Source organism: Lycium barbarum, chromosome 6 (assembly GCF_019175385.1).
Source record: "Lycium barbarum isolate Lr01 chromosome 6, ASM1917538v2, whole genome shotgun sequence".
Classification (NCBI taxonomy): Eukaryota; Viridiplantae; Streptophyta; class Magnoliopsida; order Solanales; family Solanaceae; genus Lycium; species Lycium barbarum.
Window position 1 is genome coordinate 124,089,797 of NC_083342.1, and position 7,324 is coordinate 124,097,120.

At 29.6% G+C, this 7,324-nt stretch overlaps 1 pseudogene; it reads right to left on the reverse strand.

Annotated features, from left to right (window-relative positions):
* Nucleotides 1-374: 374 nt before the first annotated feature.
* On the reverse strand, nucleotides 375-1,489 carry LOC132600118 (germin-like protein subfamily 1 member 13; annotated as a pseudogene).
* Nucleotides 1,490-7,324: the final 5,835 nt, after the last annotated feature.

Sequence of the window (7,324 nt, forward strand, 5' to 3'; positions counted from 1 at the left end):
TTCGCTTGCTACAAATCCAGGAATTTAAATGTTAGTATATAATAACAGTATAAAGTTTTATTTTTTATTTTTTTATTTCTTTTGTTATCAGTATGATATAACTTGTAGTTAGTTGCCAATTTTATTAAGTTAACAAGCTAATGGTTAATTTATTATACAGATTTGCATATAATTAATTTATGAATGATCGATTGGCTAAATAATTGGATAAACTTAAACTCAATTTTGACAAAAAATAAGTAGCCTTTAATATCTTTACGCATAGAAAAGTGGATGGTGATAATGCATGGTATACATAAAGTATACCAAGTATACAAGCACTCTGCCACGTTTTCCTCCGCTTGTTCTTTGTTCCAGAAAAAGGGAATAAAATATCACACACAACAAACTTAATTTTATTGCATAATAAGCCATAATATATCCTCATCCAATACATCACACTAAAATGGAGAGGAAATCCCGCCGTACGTCGGCAAGATTACTTATTTATGTAACACAAGCAAATAGAACATAAATATTTGTAGATGAATAAAAAAGGGCAGCCCGGTGCACTAAGCTCCCACTATGCGCGGGGTTCGGGGAAGGGCCAGACCACAAGGGTCTATTTGTAGATGAATATATTTTGAAATTAACTTTTTAGTTGTTGTCCCACCAGAATTGTGATTGGAGATAATCCACAACTTTCTTTTCAATTTGGAACGCTTTTGTGAGAACAAAAGGATTGATTGGTGGCTCTGAACCAAATACTGCATTTGCTATAGTGATAACTCCTGCATTTTGACTACTGAGTCCAGACATTGCAACAGCTTTAGTCTTTCCAATATTCAATTGAAAATGAATAAGACCAAATGGGAAAACGAACACATCTCCAGCCTTTAGAATCTTGGTAAAGAGTCTATTCTTCATATTTGGGCCAGGGTTTGAAAGGACAAAGCCAACATAGAGTGTGCCTTCAAGGACAGTAATAAGCTCAGTGCCTCGGGGGTGAGTATGAGGTGGGTTGAGACCATATGGTGCATAATCAATACGTGCTAACGAAATGCCTAGAGTGTTGAGTCCAGGTAAATTCATTAGTTACAGCTGATCCAACTTGATTTGAAGTGTTTCCAGGCATGTTTATACCAGAGAAAAGGAAGTCATCTGCCACAACCTTCATTGGATCCTTGCAAATTTTTCCATTCACAAAAACTGCAAAAGAATCTCTAATTAATTAAGAAAATAACAAAAGGGCTATAATAAATGTGCATAGAACTTCATAAAAAAAATATAAACATCATGATTGTAATTTGATATAATAATTTACCAGCAGCCTTGTAGTCGTCAACAGCAACACATATATCCTGGAGAGGACTAGGATCAAATGCATGGCTCATTGAAGATAACACAGCCATAATGGCAATGATTAATACAAATGATTTATGAGCCATCGCTACTAGAAATAAACTATCTTATGAAACAATTCAAATTAAATGATCTTTAATTTGCTCTGTTGTTTTGTGACAAACATAACAAGAAAGAGCTGCGTATTTATAGATGAATATTTGTTTGAATTGGTCGTTAATTTCCCATAAACAAATTGTGGATTAGTCTTCTGGATTAACAAGTCATCGATGGTAATTAATTTTTTAATAAAATTCAAGCTTCCTTGAACAACTACAAAGGCTAAATTTATTTACCTGGGACTCAGCTAATCCGTACGTCCATTTGAAATAGTCATGAAAATGAGGAAGATAGATCGAGGAAAAGGAGATTAGGTTGAGAAATAAGATATGATAGCAACTTCCCAAGTTAAAATGAATTTACAATAATCTGAAATGAATTAGTACTCTAAATCTTTATTGACATTATCAGAAACTAGAACTTATTTCGTTGTTGAGTTTGAAAATCAGATCAACCACCGCATTGATTTATTAAACTACAGTTTCACATTTAAATTCAATTAAACTGATCATGACTACGTTGGTTACGTGCGAGAACAGTTCATTCATCTCAACAATAACAACCTGGAAGTTTATTATTTTAACACTAATTTCACTGCATACTATACTTACAAGCTTATCATTTTAATCCATAAAAGCACTAATTAAAAATTAACTACTATTATACATATATACTTTTGGCCACAATGATATAAAGTTGTTTCTTTCTATGATCTAGAATATAGTTATATATACTAGTCAGAGCATGCAGTTTATGAGTCCTATGGTGCCCAACCAATAAAAGAAGAGGAAGATAGTACTAAACTAACAGAAGGCTTCCTCTCTTCACCTGCTAATGTTTTATTAAAATTCAATATATCTGTTACTTTGACTTTGAGGAGGGTGGCTTCTAATTATATAACACACAGGGCCAGACATATTTGTGGATACATATATGTACGTATGTACTATATATGTATGTATAAAAATAAGTATAGATTAGTAAGACCAAATTAAGGTCTTCTTTGTTTGGTTGTGATCGATCGCGTGTACAATATAACCAAGAGTTTTAGAAATAAGTAACAAAGAACTTTTACTTTGTGTCCTGTAATAAACAGCTACGAAATTTTACTTTAGCAAAAATTTTGTGGCTATATCATTTAATTATTGGCACAATTATTTATAACTTAAAGCAAAAATATTCATTTAGCTAGAATATTTTGTTTCAAATAATATACTGTGGCAAAAAAGTTACTATTGCTACAATAATTTTTATGGCGTGGCAAAAACTTATGATTAGCTACAAAATTTTACTATAGCAAACAATTTGTGGCTATATCATTTAACTATTGCCACTAGTTTTATAACTTGAAGCAAACATATTTATTTAGCTACAATATTTAGTTTCAAATAATTTATTGTGGCTAAAAGGTTGCTATTGCTATATTAACTTTTATGGCGTGGCAAAAACTTATGATCAGCTACAAAATTTTATTGTAGCAATAAAGTTGTAGCTATTTAGGTAATTATTGTTACGATTGTTAGCAATTATAGCAAAAATAAGGCATTAGCTTTGTCAATTTAATTTTCGCGGCTAAGAAATTTTATGATTTTATTGATAACCATGAAGTTTGAATTTTTGTGGCTATTACTAGGTAAGAGCTACGAATTTTAAATTCATAGCATATATTTCGTAGCTATAGATGTCTTATGTTGTAGTGAATATAAAATTTGACCCATACGTTTATATTTTATAAAAAAAGACCCATAAGTTGATAGATATATTTACCAACCATTTTTTATTAAATATTAATCTCCAAGTTGGTAAAACATATTTGCCAATCATGTTTACCATGTGGGAGGATTATATTAAAGAGTAGTTACATTACTATTCATGTTAAATTTTCCTTTTTATTGAACTAAAGTTTGATCAATTGATGTTGTGTTTTTTAGAAAGGCCTTCTAGTAGCGTATTAATTTTATTATGAACTATGATTTACTCATTTGGTAAGCTTGTATAAAAATTGGGAAAATTTTAATGGTTTTCACAACTTGTGGGGTTTTTATGTTTATAAAAAAAACTGCAACTGAAGAAATCCAAATTGCATGTCCAAACATGATTTCGTCTCATGAGATGAAATCATGTCCAAACACTTTTTATTTTATATGATATTAGCTTGAGATGATTTGTGGAGTAATATGGTCAATATTCATTTGAGTTCAAATTATTTGATATTGAGATATAGTGTCAATCTCAAATAGATGTATTCAATTAATGTGCGAGAATATATATATATATATATATATATATATATATATATATATATAAATATATATATTCAATTAATGTATTACTCCAATAGAAGTAATATGTATATGTATACTAGTGTCACTCGGTCCGTGCTAAGTCCAGGCCTAATATTAACATTAAAATTAAATTTATAATTTTTTAAATTTTTTTCTCGCACTTTTTGACATTAAGTTATTAGAGGATTGGTACTTCGCCATTTTCTACAAAATCTTAAAAACTAAATCATAATATAAAAGTATTTGAAAGTTAAAGAAGAATTTCCTTTTATTTTCAAATTAGAGCTCTTCTCTTTTTTATTTCATTGAAGGCTTTTGAGAATATAGTGTCCAATAATTCAAATTGAATTTTATCATATGTTGGATTAATATCACTCATTTTTTTCTGAACTAAATCAATACTGACTAACCAACTATTGCAAAAAGATATTTGAGTGTCCAAGAAATGCTGGCACGATTTTCAACCTCAAATAAATAAAGAGACTATGACTTATTAATAGTGAATAAGTGACGTTATTAATTGATTGAAAATGAACTCTGTTGACGAAGCTAATCATTTGTTTGCAAATGTTTTTCTATTCATCTTTATCGCATTGGGTATTTCAATATCTATTGTGGAAATTCAATATCAAACCGGTTCATTCTTTTTGCAAAATATTTCAAGAAGAAAGAACAAATGCGACGATCGACTTTAAGCTCAAAATAATAAACTAACACAAAACTATATTCATTTATTTTATTAGCCACCCTGAAGGCACTATTTTCAATAGAGAACTTACCATATAAGAGATCAAAAAAATTATTCATAGTAATGTAAAATTTTAAAATGTCTAGAGGAGTGCCATAAACAATATTGTTTGTGGAATCTATACTTTTTGAGCTTAAGACATGAGAATAAGATCTATAAATAGACTTGTAAATATCTATGTTAGTGATACCCATCTCAGAAGACGGAATCATTAAGCAATGAATATGCACAATGTCTGATGTGTCTTAGTAGATTTATAATGGCATAGTGTAATATGTATCTTGATTTCATTTTTTTGTTAAGGAAAAAAAGTGTTCCTTCCTTCTCATTTTATGTGAAGGTATTACTATTTGGGTAGTCAGGTCGTTTTTCTTTTACTATTTTTTTTAATTTTCTTTTAGAATATTTTGAATTACTAACTGTGTGGACTTATAGGACTTCTAAATCATTAAAATAAATTTACATATGTGAAAACTACACACAAAAAATATATGAATAATTGCACTCCTATGTGAATTATTATATAAATAGACTTGTAAATATTTATGTTAGTGATACCCATCTCAGAGGACAAAATCATTAAGCATTGAATATAGGGCTGGGCATAAATACCGAAAACCGAAAAACCGGACCGAACCGAACTTAAAAAAACCGAATCGAACCAAACTAGTTTGGTTTGGTGATTGATGTCCACCTTCAAAAAATCGAAACCGAAATAGCCGAACCAAAGTTTGATAAAACTAAACCTGAGAACCGAACGCGCACTGAAATTTAATACATTACCCAAAAAAATTAAAATAGTCAAGGCCTATTAAGTTTAAGCCAAAAAAAAAAAACCAATTGTAACAAGCCCTCTTTTGCTTTTATATCCCTAATTTTCTACTTCAATTGAGAAAATCAAATATCCTTAACAAATAAAGGTGACTAGGATGTGTCTTTAAGATTAATATATGTCCTTTATGTATTTTCTTAATTCTTCTTACAATATGTGTATAACACCTAGTAATCCTATATCATGGTTATGGTTTTCTGTTCTTGTGTATCCTGTTTGTTTGATTTTGATTTTGATTTCAATTTATCAGTTTAATGTTTTATTTCTTTTGAGAATATAAATTAGTGTAAATGAAATAGCTTCTAATATCATATCAAAAAAACCGAAACCGAACTTCAAAAAATCGAAATTGAAAGAATCAAACCGAACTAGTTTGATTCGGTATTCGGTGTCCACCTTCAAAAAACCGAAACCGAAATAGCCGAATCGAAGTTTGATAAAACCGAACCAAAAAACCGAATGTCCACCCCTAATTGAATATGCACAATGTCTGATGTGTCTTAGTAGATTTGTAATGACTTAGTGTAATATGTATCTTGATTTCATTATTTTTTAAGGAAAAAAAGTATTCCTTCCTTCTCATTTTATGTGAAGGTATTACTATTTGGGTAGTCAGATCGTTTTTCTTTTACTATATTTTATTAATTTTCTTTTAGAATATTTTGAATTACTAACTATGTGGACTTATAGTACTTCTGAATCATTAAAATAAATTTACATATTTAAAAACTACACACAAAAATATATGAATAATTGCACTCCTACGTGAATTATTATATTTTTAAGATTATTTTTTTGTTGACAAAAGCTTATAAGTAAAATAAAAAAGCAGCACATATTTGTTTTACCACTTAGAAAATTAGTGACTAAATACCAATACATAAAACGCAAAAGAGTTGGTGCGGTTGTGTGTGGGTGGGGGGGGGGGGGGTGAGAGATTGAATTAGGGTCTTGCAAAATATCTCAGAAGTGTTTTTTTCTTAGTTACCAAAATATATGATGACAATTAAAGTAATATTAAATTAAATTAAGGGCAACATAATAGAGAAATAAGGCAAACTCTTAAGTTGAACAACACTAGGAAATTACAAAAATAATCATGTGAGGACTACAAAAAACTCCCCATTCTTGCTTATATATAGTAGTAACGTGGAAATTAGTCTGTTAGGGAATAACCTAACGATAAAAAAAAAAATAGCAGTTGAAAAAGGAACACCTTTCATTTAACAAGAAGTCACCAATTTAATCATCAATCATAATAATCAATCGAGTACAAAAAAAAAAAAAAAAGTAACAATAAAGTGAAAAGTTAGTCTTACCAAGTCAATTTCCCCTTAAACAAATTGTACATTAGGTTTCTGCATTACCAAGTCATCAATGTATAATTTTTTTTTAAAACACTTTATTCCTTCAACAACTGCAAAGACCAAATCTTATTTATCTAATTTGAGAAGTTAAGATTTGACAGTAACTTGCTAACTTGCCAAGAGGGAAAAAAAGAAAAGATCGATCTACTAGATGTTGACTGAGAAGCATTATATTTGATAGGCGAATAAATAATGTGTACAATAATCCGTTGATTTAATTAGTCTAAAATCTTCACTGGTACATATTACACCACTGTACTATTAAAGTTAAAATTTATTAAACTGAGTTTGCACGCGAGAGGAATTCACTCATCTCAACATGATTACATGAAGACCTTTGAAGTTTCTTAATTTTGAACTAATACGATGCATATTACAAGCTTGTCATTGTAATTTAAAAAGGAGTAATAATTGAAATAACTATATACCGCGTCACAATTCACATCTAGCTGTCTATAGCAGTCATTCTCTACAACATTTCACTGTAACGGTCAAAATTATTTGGAATCAATTATCGTAGACATGTAACAACTCCAAATTCACGACACAAACACTGCAACGCAGAATTACAATAGAAAAATGGAATTAACAAGTTGATTGCAGAACAACAATCTACCGGTAAAATTATAGGAAATATTCAAGAAGATAACGA